Source organism: Octopus bimaculoides, chromosome 6 (genome assembly GCF_046866305.1).
Source record: "Octopus bimaculoides isolate indiv1 chromosome 6, ASM4686630v1, whole genome shotgun sequence".
In the NCBI taxonomy this organism is placed as follows: Eukaryota; Metazoa; Mollusca; class Cephalopoda; order Octopoda; family Octopodidae; genus Octopus; species Octopus bimaculoides.
The window spans coordinates 102,203,806-102,221,072 of NC_142933.1; positions in this window are offsets into that span (position 1 = coordinate 102,203,806).

Below are 17,267 nucleotides of genomic sequence, written 5' to 3' on the forward strand. Positions count from 1 at the left end.
ACCCCTCTCACCACACATTCTGCATTTGTCACTGTCGGTAGTGTTGTCTATTCTGCACTTCACATAGTTGGTCCTTAATGCTTGTTCTCGAGCTGCACATGTGAGTGGTTCTATCTCAATTTTTAGGTCACTCCTCCTCATCCATATCGACCGGTCCTCTGTATTTTCACATCTCTTGCAGACTGACCGTACATTTATCCTTACATGATCTTACTCTTTTATGGTCATTTCTTCGTTAAATTTTTGTTTTCATTACACAATTTTCAGTTTTGGTGACGTTGACCTTATTCGTACGATTCAACAATGGCTCGACGACATTTTTATATACCACCCTAGGCTGTATTCCTCTGTTTCTCTCTTTTGCCAATTAAAGTGATAATGGTGGTGGTGGTAGTAGTAGTAGTAGTAGTAGTGATGGTGGTACTGGTGTTAGTAGTAGTAGTAGTAGTAGTAGTAGTAGTAGTAGTAGTAGTAATAGAATTAATATCGTTATTCCATTGCTGCAGTGGCATTTGCTGATATAGATATGACGAAATATCCCTGGCTATTCTAAATGATTTTCTTTACCGTTCCTCTTATTGTCTTGATATCGAAATCATTGGCATGTCATTTATTTTATTGTTCTAATTTTTATGTTGTTTTGCTGTAACTTCTATTTTGTTATGTTTGCCAATATTCTTTTGGCAATTAGAATATTGCACCTTTTGCCAATGTCATTGTTTTCGCAGCTGTTGTTGCTCTCGTTGTTGTTTTAACTCACCTGCTTAAGAAACGATGTTCAACGAGCCTCAACACTACCATTGATAAGAAATAAATATCTGTGATCAAAAGCGCTCCAGCGTGACCGTTACATTTTGGGAAAGTGTTTAACTTACAGCACATTACGTGTAAATTACTTTTTATCGTTACGAGATGTATCACTGTTATTGTTGTCGATTTATTTATATTTTCTCTCACAATTATATCGCTTTTGCATGTTTGTTATCCTACAGGCATTGTTGGTTGTGCAGGATAATGTCGAAATATATCCCAACAATTTTAATCATGCTCTACCTTTCCTTTAGGTGATGTATTAAGAACGAATCACGCCTGGGGATAACACCATAGTTTCCAAAGACCATCGACTATCCCCAAGCAAATATATCTCAATTTAAGTCTCGTAGTTTGAACGTTCGCAATTTTAATCGGAAATATTTCTTGAAAGTATATTTCTTTAACTCTAATATTTAATATGTCAATCATTTCTTCCAGAAAATAAAGGAACAATTGATAATACACTTGAAATAAAGCATGATGAGTTTCCCAAATACGTTGAATAAGGCGCAGGTGTATGGTAATAGGTTTATTTCCAATTACATGTTTCCTAGTACAGTCCAACTTTGTGGCAACTTCGGCAAGTATTTTATACTATAGTCTCAAGCCGAACGAAGCCTTGTGAGTCGATTTAGCAGGCAGAAAACAAAAGAATATATGTTTATTCATATAAATAAGGATGAGATCGTTATTTAAAATATCGATCATATCAAGTGGTCAGTATAAGAATAAAAACCACAAAGGTAATAATTATTATTAAAATTATGATTAAGGGTATCTAAAAGATAGCACCATGCTAGTGATAGCAGTCAAAGCTTGACTCTAAAACCACATCATGTGTTCATACAGCACCAGGAGAAAAGACAAGGAAACAAATTTTTGCTGGTTTATTTGTCTCTTTGTCTTTTTTCTCCTGGTGCTGTATGAATACTGAATACTCGATGTGGTTTTATAATCAATCTTTGACTGTTATCTCTAGCATGTTCGTATCTTCCAGATACCCTTAATTATAATGAAATATATATATATATATATATATATATATATATATATATATATATATATATATATATAAAATATATAGTTTAAGGGAAAATAACCGATTTTCAAGAACTCATCGATGAAAATCCACTATCACATATAGAAAAATTAATAATTAAAAGCACAATAAATGAGTATAATATAAAGTAAACTAAATATCATAAGATAAATATAATAAAAAGATTACACGTGTTTCATAACCAATTTTTAAATAGAAAAGAAATTTAAATCGATTAAAATCAATTGAAATTATCGAAAATAAATTCTGTTCAAAAATATAGCTACTCGTCAGATCGTAAGTATATATATATATATATATATATATGTGTATATATATGTGTGTGTGTGTATGTATATATGTAAAAATATTTTGTGTGTGTGTGTTTATCCCTCCACCCACCGCTTGACGACCGGTGTTCGTTTTTATCCGTCTCCGTAACTCAGCGTTTCGGGAAAAACAAAGACCGATAGAAGCAGTACTAGATTTACAAAAATAAATAGTCGATATGGATTTGTTCAAGTTACTCTCTTCAAGGCGGTGCCTTAGCATGACCGCAGTCTCATGACTGAAACATGTAAGAGATAAAGAGGTCGGCAATATCAACTATTATATGCATTACATTTTTCAAATACAATGCGTATAGTACTACCCTTCATTTATTCCTTTATGTGGTATGCTGAGGCATCGCCATTTTCATCACATTTTCTATGGCCATTCGTAATATGTTAGGTTTTGATGATTGTGATAGTTGATATTGCTGATCTGATTTGAATTATTAAACAGCTGGAAAGCCAAACCATTTGAGCATTTGATCCTTCCTCTAGATCAGGTAGTTGCGACATTTGTGTTTGTGCTGATCATTCTTCTGCAAGATTTTGTTTAATCCTCGAAAAACTCTGGTGCCAGCTCATCCGTGATCTTCCATATGTATATCACTAGATATCTTTTCTGCTATCGCTTTAGGGTTGTTGCTTGTTGTTGCTTGTTTCTTCTCGAGCGAGTAGTAGCTCATAAGGGCCGGTTTTCCGGTCTCATTGGTGTATAGGATTCTCCCACTGAAAGGGACGCCGGTGAGTTGCTAGATGCAGGAGGAAGGGGTGAGAGAAAGTTGTGGAAAAGGTGTCAGCAGAAGTTCGCTATTACCTTCAAACGGAGCCACGTAGAGATAACGTGTTTCGCTCATAAGCACACATGCTTGCCGGTCTGAGATTCGAACCCGCGATCCCTCGACTGCGAGTCCGCTGTTCTAACCACTTGGCCAATTCTTTCAGCCTTTCCCAGAATTTCAATCCTCTTCATTAACATTAACCTTATCTTCTCTGTATCATTGCTTCTAGCAATATAACAAAATATGCATAGAAACAAACTACACTTCAAAATATGTATGATTGGAAATAAATCATAGTCTTGTCCCTGAATTCGTTAAATATGATTCATTGAGTTACTGCATTTCTTTATCCGAGTATAATATGTGACAACATTTCTATGTCTATAACTCTGCTACAAGTAATTTTACCGTGATTCATGGATTCATGCGTATGCGTGAAGAACTGAAATCAATAAATATCACAACACCATCTCTAATGACAACGACACAATGGTTCCAACAAAATTAATTTTATCTGTCATCTACTGACAATGAACGGTACTAGCCACGACGAAACTGAAAAGGAGCCGAAATGTGTAGAGAATGAGTTGACAGGATCTGTTGCTATGAGATCTTAGAAGAATCAGTTACAAGATTTCTCGTAGCTGGAGTCAGAAAATAAATATATATAAAAATAAAACGGAACACTATCACACGTACACACAGAGACACACACACACAGACGCGCACACACACATATATATATATACATATATATATATATATATATATATATATATATATATATATATATATATATATATATATATATATATACATACAGATATATATATGCACACACACACACACAAACACACGCACACACACACACACACACATATATATATATATATATATATATATATACATGACGGTATGTATATATCGATACTTTTTTTCCTTCAATACTCTGGGCACAAGTCCCGAAATTTTGGGATACAGAGCCACCTGTATGTATTTTACTTTTACTGGGAGGAAGAGGTCAGTGATTTAGAAGCTTCACACAGGTAGTAAGCACAGGATGTCCGACAACGGCTTCACAACAGAACCTTCTAAATCTCTTCCTCAGCCTTGATGCTAAATAATATTAAATAAAATTAGACACCTACGTACATACCTGAACACAAGCACCATGCACATGCACACACAAACACTCACACACACACACATACGCCCAACTTCACGCAATCAATACGAAATCAATATTTCCTTTACTCATCGTACATATATTTTAAACTAACATTTTCTATTCATTTATACTCCATATGTCTGAACTCATGAACATAACGTTGAAACTGCCATGGAACTACGGGGCAATTAATGTTATAATCACCATGTAATTCATAATTACTAGCTTATTTCTGAAAATCTAAATTTCTATATGACAAATACACGCGGATACTTTGACACTTTGATAGGTTTCGGGCAGTATTGACCGAAGCCATGTTTAACCTATTAGAAAAACCTAGCAAAGCCATGGAAATCCGGAACGAACGTAAGTTCATTCGTTTGTACGTACTACGTTCGTTCGTACGTACGATTGTTCGTTTGCTTGTTCATTTGTTCCTTCGATCGTCGCGTTCGTTTGTACGTACTTATGTACGTACGTTCGTACTTACGTTCGTTCGTACTTACGTTCGTTCGTACTTACGTTCGTTCGTACTTACGTTCGTTCGATATTTCGTGCCTACGTAATACGTACGTAGATACGCTCGTTTCTCAATACCTACATACGTATGTACATTCGTTCTTTAATTCATTCGTTCGTTTGTTCATTCGTTCATCGTTCAGTAATTCTTTTGTTCGTTCGTTCGTTCGTTCGTACGTACGTATGTTCGTTTGTTTGTTCTTTCGTTCCTTCGATCGTCGCGTTCGTTTGTACGTACTTACGTACGTACGTTCGTTCGATCGTTCGTACTTACGTATAAACGTATGTTTGTTCATTCGATCATTCGTTCGTTCGTACTTTTTCGTTCGTCCGTCCATTCGTTCGTTCGTTCATTCGTACTTACGTTCGTTCGATATTTCCTCCCTACGTAATACGTACGTACGTACGTTCGTTCGATCGTTCGTTCGTATGTACTCACGTACTTACGTTCGATCGTTCGTTCGCTCGTTTCTCAATACCTACATACGTATGTACATTCGTTCTTTAATTCGTTCGTTCGTTCCTTCATCGTTCAGTAATTCTTTTGTTCGTTCGTTCGTACGTACGTACGTACGTAGGTATGTTCATTCGTTCGTTCGTTCGTATGTACCTACGTACGTACGTACATTACGTACGTTCGGTCGTTCGTTTGTTCGTTAGATCGTTCGTTCGTTCGTTCGATCTTTCATACATACGTACGTACGTAACTTCGTTCATTCGTACGTTTGTACATTTGTACTTACTTACGTTTGTTCGAACGTTCGTTCGTTCGTACGTAAGAAAGTAGGTTCGTTCGTTTATTCTTTTGTTCGTTCCTTCGTTTGTTCAGTCATTCTTACATACGTAGGTACGTAATTTCGTTCGGTCCATCATTCATACATACGTACGTACGTAACTTCGCTCGTTCCTTCCTTCGTACATTCGTACTTACTTACGTTTGTTCGTTCGATCGGTCGTTCATACGTACGTGCGTACGTTCGTTCGTTCGTTTGTACGTACTTACATACGTATGTACGTTCGTTCGGTCGATCGTTCATTGATAGGTTCGTTCATTCATTCGCACATACGTGCGTACGTTCGTTAGTTAGTTCTTTCTTTTATTCGTTCGTACGAACTTACGTACGTACGTTCGTTCGTTCGTTCGTTCGTACGTACGTTCGTACGTTCGTTCTTTCCTTCGTACGTACGTACGTACGTACGTACGTTCGTTCTTTCGTTTGTCCATTCGTTCGCAAGTACGTACCTACTGACGTACGTTCGTTCCTTCGTCCATAAGTACGTACTCACGTACGTACTTACGTACCTACTTACGTTCGTTCTTTCGTTCGTTCTTACATACTTACGTACCTACATATGTTCATTCGTTAGTTCATTCGTTAGAATCGTACGTTCATTCGTTTGTATGTAAGTACATTCGTTCGTACGTAAGTTTGTTCGTGTGTTTGTTCGTTCGTTCGATCGTTGTGTTAGTTTGTGCGTACGTACGTACGTTCGTTCGGTCGTTCGTTCGTACGTATATACGTAAGTTTTTTTGGTTCGTTCTTTGGTTCGTTCATTCGTACTTTCGTTCATTCGTTTGTTCGTTCGTTCGATCGTTATTTCATACGTACTTGCGTACTTACGTTCCTTAGTTCGTTCGTTCGTTCGTTCGTGCGTACGTACGTTCTGTTCTTTCGATTGTGAGTTTGATCGTTCGTTCGTTCGTTCGTTGGTACGTACGTTCGTTCTTTCGTTGTTTCATTCGTACTTACGTACGTTCATTCGTTAGTTCGTTCGTTCGTTCGTACATTCGTGCATACGTTTGTACGTATGTCCGTACGTACGTACATACGTACGTTCTGTTCTTTCGATTGTGAGTTCGATCGTTCGTTCGTTCGTTCGTTGGTACGTTCGTCCGTTCATTCGTTCATTCTACCGTATGTACGTACGTACATACGTACGTTTGTTCGTTCGTTCCTTCATTTCGTACGTTCGTTATTTCGTACGTACGTACGTACTTTCATTCGTTTGTGCGTACGTACATTCGTACGTTCTTGCGGTCGTTCCTACGTACGTATATACGTACGTTTGTTCGTTCGTTCATTCTCTCGTACGTACTTTCGTTCGATATGTCGTGCCTACGAACGAACTAAAGAACGAACGTACATACGTACGTACGTAAGTTCGTTCGTTCGTTCGTTCGTACATTCCTACGTAGTTACGTGTGTTGGATCGTTCGTTCGTTCGTTCGTACGTACGTACATACTTTTGTACCGTCGTTCGGTCGATCGTTCTTTCGTTCGTAAGTACTACCTATTTACGTTCGTTCGTTTGGTCTTTGTTCATTCGTACGTACGTACTCACGTACGTGCGTACGTTCGTCCGTTCATTCATTCATACAAAAGTTAGTTCATTCGTTCGTAGGTACGTACCTAGTAACGTACGTTCGTTCGTTCCTTCGTCCATACGTACGTTCATACGTACGTACGTACATTCATTGTTTCGTGCGTTCGTACGTAAGCACGTACCTACGTAAGTTCCTTCGTTAATTCGTTCGTTCTTTCGCCCTATCGCTCGTTCGTACGTATGTAAGTACGTTCGATCTTACTTTCGTACGTACGTAGGTACGTTCGTTCATTCGATCGTTCGCTTGTTCGTTCGTCCTTTCCTTTATTTCGTTTGTTCGTTCTTTCGTGTGTTCGTACGAACGTACGTACGTTCATTCTTTTATACGTACGTACGTTCGTTCGTATGTACGTTTGTTCGGTTTTTCGTTCGCTCGCTCGTCCGCTCGTTCGATCGTTGCGTTCGTTTGTACGTACGTTTTTTCGTTCGTTCATTCGTTCGTTCCTTTGTACTTTCGTTCTTTCGTTCATTCGTTCGTTCGATCATTCGTTCGTACGTACGTTTGTTCGATATTTTGTGCCTACGTAATACGTACGTACGTACGTTCGTTCGTTCGTTCGTTCGTTCGTACGTACTTACGTAATTACGTTCGTTCGTTCGTTCGCTTGATCGTTCGGTCGTACCTACGTACGTACGTTCGTTCGTTCGTTCGTTCGTTCGTTCTTTCGTTCGATTGATCTTTCGGTCGTACCTACTTACGTACTTTCGTTCATTCGTTCGTTCGTTCGTTTTTTCGCTCCTTCATTGTTTTCGTTCATTCTTTCGTACGTTCGTAAATACGTTCGTACGTTCATTCGTTTTTTCTATACGTACGTTCGTTCGTTTGTTTGTTCGTTCGTTCGGTCGCTGTGTTCGTTTGTACGTACATTCTAACGTATATAAGTTCGTTCGGTCGTTCGTATATACGTATACACGTACGATTGTTCGTTCATTGATTCGTTCGTTCTTTCGTACTTTCGTTCGTTCGTTCATCCGTATGTTCTTTCGTTCATTCGTACGTACGTTCGTTCGATATTTCGTGCCTACGTAATGCGTACGTACCTACGTTCGTTCGTTCGTTCGTTCGTTTTTTCGATCGATCGATATTTCGTACGTACTTATGTACTTACGTTCGATCGATCGATATTCCATACGTACTTATGTACTTACGTTCCTCCGTTCGTCCGGTCGTGCTTTCGTTCGTATGTACGTATGTACGTACGTATTTTCGTTCAATCGTTCGTTCTTTCGTTCGTACGTACGTACGAATGTTCGTTCGTTCGTTCGTTCGTTCGTTCATTCTTTTATTCGTTCGTTCGTACGTACGTACGTTCGCCCGTTCGTTCGTTCGTTTGTTCGTTCGTTATTTCCTTCGTTCTTTCGTCCCTTCGTTCGTACGTACGTACTTGCGTACTTACATACGTACGTACGTTCGTTCTTTTGTTCGTTTCTAAATACGTACGTTCGTTCTTTAGTTCGTTCGTTCGTTCGATCGTTCATTAATTCGTTTTTGTTCGTTCATTCATTCGTTCGTATGTACTTACTTACGTACGTACGTACTTCGTTCTTTCGTTCGCACGTACGTATGTACGTTCGTTCGTTCGTTCGTCCGGTCGTTCGTACGTACATACGCACGTATGTACGTTCGTTCGTTCGTTTGTTCGTTCGTTAGTTCATTCGTTCGTTTGTTGTTTCAGTCGTACGTACGTATATTCTTTTGCTAGATCGTTCGGTCGTACCTACTTACGTACGTGCTGTTGTTCGTACGTACGTACATTCGTACTTCCGTGTTTTCGTTTGATCGTTCTTTCGATGTTTCTTTCGTTCGTTCTTTCGTTCTTTCGTTCGATCTTTCGTTCGTTCCTTCGTCCATACGTTCGTTCGTTTGTTATTTCCTTCGTTCGTTCGTTAGTTCGTACGTAGGTACTTGTGAACGTACATACGTACGTACATACGTACGTACATACGTACGTACAGACGTACGTACTTTCGTTCGTTCGTTAGTTCGTTCGTTCGTTCGTTTGATCGTTCATACATACGTACGTGCGTAAGTTCGTTCGTTCGTTCGTGTGTCCGTTCGTATGTACGTACGTACGTTCGTTCGTTCATTCTTTCGTTCGTTCCTTCGTTCGTTCAGTTATTCTTACTTACGTCCGTTCGTTCGTTCTTTCGTTCGCACTTACGTACGCACGTTCGTTCGTACGTACGTACGTTCGTTTTTTCGTTCGTTCGTTCGTTCGTTCCTATACATGAAAAAAAAAACTGGTTTGTTCAAATTACACCGTGAGGGATAAATTCAGATAAAACTAAAACTTAGTTGATATGATGTACATACGGAAGTGTATTAGCATGATCATCATGTTTACAACAGTCCACAGGCAGAATCGTTAGCACACCGGGCGAAATGCTTTGTAGTATTTCGTTTGCCGCTAGGTTCTAAATTCAAATTCCGCCGAGGGTGACGTTGCCTGTCATCCTATCGTGGTCAATAAATTAAATACCAGCCACACACTGGTATCGATGTCACCGTCTAGTCCCCCGCCCCCACAAATTCCTGGCCTTTTGCATTTAGTAGAAAGAATATTTGCAACAGTCCAAAATATCATTGAATATAATATGTCCGTTCAATATTAAAGAGATGAAAAATTATTTACATTATTTACATTTAACGGATATTTGTCCTCATCTTGTTTGTTGTTAACACAAACAAGATGAGGAGAAATATCTCTCAAATGTAAATAATGTATAAATTATGTCTTACACAAGCGGCAGAAGAATTCATGCGTGCCATGATTGAAATAAAAGCTATGTAAACTTAGTCAATTTCAGAATCGCAACATATTTAATTAATTACAATTATCAATTAATCCGTGGCGCGTTATTTTATAGGGGCAGAGTATATTTGGCAATGAATCTGTTTAATTCTTACTCAGTATATTTGGCAAATATTAGCTCACAGAATTCAGAATAGTATGGATTTCAACTTACTAATGAATAACATTGGATGCGAAGGCGTATTGTGCTTTTACGCTCTCAGTAGAATTCAAAATGTCATTCTTATAGAAATTTTATTTTATTACAATGCATTTAATATATATTACAATATTATAGCTTGAGGTTCATGAGAATGTTGCTAAGACGAAATGTATGCTTCAATCTTCAAGTATTAGAGTCAGACATACATAAACATATACATACTTATATATATACATAGATACAGAGATACATACATACATACATACATACATACATTCATACTAAAAGAAGGGCAAATTCTTCAAAACCTCCAACTTCAACATTATACTAATAATAATTAGTGCACTTAGTTTGTAAATCAATGCCTGAGTGATAATCTGGATAAGCTACAGTTTTCAAAAAGTGAAGTCAACCAATTAACACGAAAAATTAAAAACATAAATTGCAAATGCTAAAGTAGATATATGCAAGAATTTTCTCAGTTGTAAAATCTGATATTCTTTTCGTGATTGACATCCTTATGATGTAGCTTTGTATATTTGTTAGAAACGAGCTACTTACTTAGAGGAAGAATTCAAATTTCAAAAACAGAAGTGAACATGCTTACATATATTATATACATCATGTGTGTGTGTATGTATGTATGTATGTATGTATGTGTGTGTATCTGTGTGTGTGTGTGTGTGTGTGTGTGAACGTGTGTATGTGTAGCTGCATTTCGGGATGGTTATTTTTTTGGGTGTGGCCGTCTGTTGTTCATTTTTCTTATTTATATCTAATTATTTTTATTATCATAGGTATGTGCATATATGTGTATTGTATGTGTATTACGTTGTTTGTTTTTGTGAAGCCACGTGGCTTGTTGGATTGGGCATTCGGCTCGCGATTGTGAGGTCATAAGTTCAATTCCTAGCGACGCGTTGCTTCCTTGAGGAAGACACCTTATTTCACGTTGCTCCAGTCCACTCAGCTTGCAAAAATGAGTTGTACCTGTATTTCAAAGGGCCGGCCTTGTCACACTCTTGTGTCACACCGAATCACCCTGAGAACTACGTTAGGGGTACAGGTATCTGTGGAGTGCTCAGACACTTGCACGTTAATTTCACGAGCAAGCTGTTCCGTTGATCGTATCAGCTGGGACCCTCGTCGTCGTAACCGACGGAGTGTTTCTTCACGCTGCTTGTTTTTTTTTCTCCTTTCAGCCTTTAGTCGTCATGTTGGGTGGCGCGGCGGTGGGCGTTCCATTCGTGCTTTCTGATCAGGCTCGTTCTGTCTAATGCTACGCGCGTAACCTCTCCGACCTGTCTTAGTGCCGTGACAGTTCTATGGGTTGATAATACTTTGACCACTATGCTATTGGCTCATCCTCTATGTTCTACTTGAGCAAGTTGGTAGAGCACTGACGAACCTACCATCCCTTTGATCTCACCCCAGTGTTTTACCTATACGCTCTCCTAGGCTGCGTGCTGTCCCTGCAATGTAAGTATTTATCATTACATAAGGCCGATCTACGGATTAAAGTAGTAGAAAGGCCTGGTGCCCCTATAAAATCACTGATCTGTACAACTTATCCCTTCGATAGGTTTCCATATACGGACAGCAATTGTATAGTATGTAGGATGAACTCACAGGTTAACTGTAATATTAGGACTATCATGTATAGCTTAAGACAGCTACTACTGATAGCTCCTAATTTAATCCGTAGACTGGCGTTATCTATTGTTTTTTTAGAAAAATAGTTGATAAGACCAATTTTCTTTAGAAAAACATTAGAGAAGGCCAATCTACGAATTAATGTAGTAGAGAGACCTGGTGCCCCTATAAAATTCCTGATCTGTAGGCAGGTCCTCATGTACGGAGAACAATTGTATTGCGTGTAGGATGACCCCACAGTTTAACTGTACGGTTAGGAATATAGTGTATAGCTTACGATGTACTGAGGGACGGTACAGAAGCATGGCAGCTACTTATATTGTAGAGACAGCATGCAGCATAGGAGAGCGTATAAACGTTCACTGGAAGAAGCTTGAAGCAGGGAAAGTCACGTCAGTGCGCTACCAACATGCTCAAGCAGAACATAAAAGCTCAGTCAATAGCATAGAGGACAAGGTATTATCAACGCATGGATGTGACACGGCACTTAGGTAAAAGCTACACACATAGGAATAGAGAGACAGAGCCTCAACGAAAAACACGAACAGTACAATAAAACCCACCACAACACCGCACTCTAAGACGACTACAAACTGAAGAGAGAAAATTTTCAAAAAACAGATATAAACAGTGTAATACATGTACAATGCACATATAAGCACATACCTATGATAAATATTTTTAAAACTTAGAGCTATAAAAAAATAAAACTGTACAAAATGCACGGTTAAAAACAACATAGAAAGCGAACCCATATACACACAAACACAAACACACACTCACACGCACATGTACACGCACGCACATGTACACGCACGCACATGTACACGCACGCACATGTACACGCACGCACATGTACACGCACGCACATGTACACACACATACACGGCTTCAGTTTCCGTTCTTTAGCTTCGCTACTATGGAAACAGTCCCGATACTTATTGATCAGACTACGTATATTTACATTTTAACTTATTTGCTAGGAACAATTATCAATGCGTTCAACCGACATAATCTTTTATTATACGTGTGCGTGCGTGCGTGCTCTCGCGTGTGCGTGCGTGCTCTCACGTGTGCGTGAGTGTACGTGAGAGTGTCAGTTTCAAATAATACATGATTATAGACAATAAAATATGGAGATAGATAATGAATGAATGAAGTAAATGACAGATATATTAAGACACTAAAAGCAAGTAGCTTGCTGACAAGTAGGAAGATGGATGTAAATTATTTGCATCACCATGGACACCGCAGGAATGAGTATGTCACCAGAGTCTGTTTAAATAGAGTACATAGTTAGGGACGCCTGATTTGTCTTCATCTATGAAATGGATGCTTTTGAAATGAATAAACGAATAAACCTTTGTTTTTTCTTTACCTGTAATATTTTGAGTGACGTATTAGAAACTCTTTACCACATGGAATTCAAACAAATACTAAAATCCGAAGAAGATTTTAAAAAATCAGGGAAATTACATAGACAAGTATAAATAAAATTATGGAGATGTACTTGCATAGCAAGTGACCTGAGCTTAGATCGTGTGCTGAAAAAAAACAAACAAACAATTACAACGTGGAAGGTGTTTATAAGTCATTTAAAAGCATACAAAAACCATTAGATTCACTTCAACATTTAAATTTAATTTGCTACAATATTTTCGTCGCATTCAGAGCTCAACCTGATCATTGACAAAATTTCGTGCTGCATCTCATTTTGGCAAATTAAATTTAAAAGTTTAAGTGAATCTAACGGTTTTATAGATAAAATATTTGACAAAATAAAACGATGAGGAAATAGAATGTATATTGAAGACGAAAGCATACACTTATACACGCGTTTCTATCTATCTATCTACCTATCTATCTATCTATCTATCTATATATCTATCTATCTATCTATCTATCTATCTATCTATCTATCTATCTATAAATATAGATGGATAGATAGATAGATAGATACATACATACATACATACATACATACAGGGCGTTCAAAATGACTCCCCGCAGTGAATTTTTTTCTCCAAGATGTATTTCAAGACATATGTAGAATAGTGACCTTATGTATTAAAAATCAAGGACTAGACTTTCAACACCTCTTATAAAGTTTTTTTTTTTTTAAGTCTTGCAAAGTCTAATATATTCTTTTGTAGTCTTATACCATCTTATAAATATTTTATTTTGCAATAAAATACTTCCTGCGGAGAGACTTTTTGAACTCCTTTTTTTGAACTTATATATATATATATATATATATATATATATATATATATATATATATATATATATATATATATATATATATATATATATATATATATATACATACATATCTTTTTACGTGTTCATTTTGTTCATTTTCATTTATATGTTTCAGCGCTTCCTGGTCAACCGTTATTATATTAGAACATACCTATATACACTTCTTAATTACGCATTCATATATGTGCGTATATATGTGTGTTGTTATATGTGCATAATTATATATTTCTATATAAGCCATATACAAATGTATATGGTTATCTGTACAGGTATCCTTTTTACTTGTTTCATTCATTAGACTGTAGCTATGCTTAGGCATCGCCTCGAAGAATTTCTAATCGAATTTCGATCCCAGTGCATTAAAGTCCGATACTTATTCTACCACTTCCTTTTCCTGAACCGGGACCTAGGTACACCAGCACCGGTTGTCATGTACTGGGAGGGGGACAAACACAGTCACAAAAAAAACACACACACGCACACAGAAAGGTATATAAATACATATATATATGCAAAGCAAATAAGTTAAAAGGATGTCCCGGTATTATTGCTTACGGCCGTTTCAAGCGGCTCCATTTAATCAATCAATGCAAACATCACATCAGCTTGAAATAAATCGCTCTCCTTGGTGCATAAGACCATATAGGTTGTCAACATACAGGATACTACATTATAAGTTTAGCAAATGTTTCATCAGAATTAGGGAATAAAAGCATTACAATTCTTACTGCTATTAACAGAATGAACTCTCTAGAGAAAATTTGCAAAAAGTATAATGGAGTACCCTATATGTTGAAAACCTATATGGTCTTATGCGTCCGAGGTGAGTGGCTTATTTCAAATTGGTGGAATGCTTGGTTTCATCGATTAAATGAAGCCGCTTTAAACTGTCGTAATACACTGATACATGGGCATGCTTGTTACTTATTTGCTATTTATTCATCAAACTTCGAGCTCTGCAGATCATGCCGGACTGACTTGGTGCCTCAACCTAAGTACCTAATTCAACTGAATCTTAACTATATGTATATATATATATATATATATATATATATATATATATATATATATATATATATATATATATATATATATATACGTATGGTTTGTGTTTGCCACCTTGGAATCCTCTGTGTAGTGGGTTGATCCACTACTCAGGAAGAGACTATTCTAGAGTAACTGTCTGGTCTTCGAAACGTCTAGATAGAATAGAGACAGCTGATGAAGGGATATTCCAAGGGGCTTTCCGTTTTCCCATGTGTTCGTTCCGTTGTCTGTAGTTTATTGTTCTAACGTCCTGTACCCTGATATGCATGTATATACACATGTAGATGTAAGTATGTACATATATGTGTGTATACATGTATATATATTCTTTGTATTATTATATATATATATATATATATATATATATATATATATATATATATATATATATATATATATATATATATATATATATATATATATATATACCTATATATATATGTATATATATACATATATAGTTATATCTATAGATATATAGATATATATATATGTATATCTATATATATATATATATATATATATATATATATATATATATATATATATATATATATATTTATATATATATTTATATATATATATATATATATATATATATATATATATATATATATATATGTATGTATGTATGTATGTATATGTATATGTATGTATTTATATATATATGCGACGGGTTATTTTCACATTCTACGCGATCGAGTAGACCCTACTGAACCTTGTGGATGGAAAGCTAACATCTTACCACACTGCCACGCCTGCGCCTATGACGTATGCCTGTGTCTGACTAAGCGTATATGCTTGTATTTCATGTTATCATTCAACACGCTCACAAAGAATACGATTTCTGTTCAGTAGGCAGTTGAATAACGTTCTAGTGTACATGTACATCATTTCAGTCGTTTATCACAGCAAACACATCAACTGAAACAGACATATATCCCAATGTCTATATATTTACCACTCTCTGCTTTGATCTATTTGACACTACAAGAGACATATAATTTGGTGGGTGTTTAAAATTCTTTCCAAACTGATCAAATGCGATTAGAGCGTTCGAGATTTCTGCAACTTGTTTCTGTTTAGCAGACTTTAAAAAAAAAGTAATTATCATCGTATATTATCAAAAACAATCACCTCAAGCTATGAGAAAGTGTCACATCTCTAAAAATTAAGAACATATGTTTCCCACCCAAACTACTTAACATTTTCCTCCAAGCCAACAGCTGTCTGTAGCGAAGACAATGGCTTACCAATGCTCACACATCTTTGTGTTGCTCATTTATTAGTTGATTACTATACTTGGAAAATACTTTAGATGCTTTTCTGTCAACATAGCTGCAAATAGGTTGTAGTATGAAGCTATATTTATAAGATATACCGGAGGCTATTGAACAATATACCTATAAATCATTCTGCAGACCAATAAACATTTAATATATTAATTTTCAATCCTGTCCGATGATTTAAGAATATAATTCTTAAAAGAGAGTACGTAAATTATCCAAATTTAAGAAACACTGAAAATGATATTTCCTCATTTTGTGAAGTACAAGTGATGCATTCTGGAAATCTAAAACTCCAGTGGATACGAAGTATTTGAAGACTGTTGTTCTACGATTAACACTTGCGTATTTCTCTCCCTTTCTTTTTTTCTCTTTTGAAATTTCATTGTATGCTTCTAAAACTGCTTCTAGCTCAGCCTATATATCAGTACATGTACCCACAAGCTAACGTGATTAGACTCTCTTATACATTTTATTTTAATATATGTCAATATTAAGGCGGTGATCTAGCAGAATCGCTAAGCACGACAAGCAAAATGCTTAGCAGTATTTCGTCCCTGTTCATGTTCTGAGTTCAAATCCGGCTGATGTCGACTTTATCTTTCACACTTTCGGGGTCGATGAAATAAGTATCTTTTGAGCACTAGGATCGATATAAACAACTCTGCCCATTCACGAAAACCGCTGGCCTTCTGCTAAAATTTTAAACAAATTTTTATACAAGTCAATCAGACACCGAAATTTGATTAATGGTTTTAGAGGAATGTTGACAAAACATAGGATACTTCCGTTTACGGACAGTATCTGCAATCAAACTTTCATTTTAACTTAACTGCAAGAAATCTCAAACCTTATTCGAAATTAACTTCACACTTCACAATATAATAAAGAGAAGCCAGAGTTTGGAAGAACACGAATACACCACGAACAAATATTCTGCCATGTAATTACTTTAGTCGCATATATTCACAATACTCTTCATTTCAAATTAGAGACATGTGTAAAAATAAATATCTAGAATTATAAAAT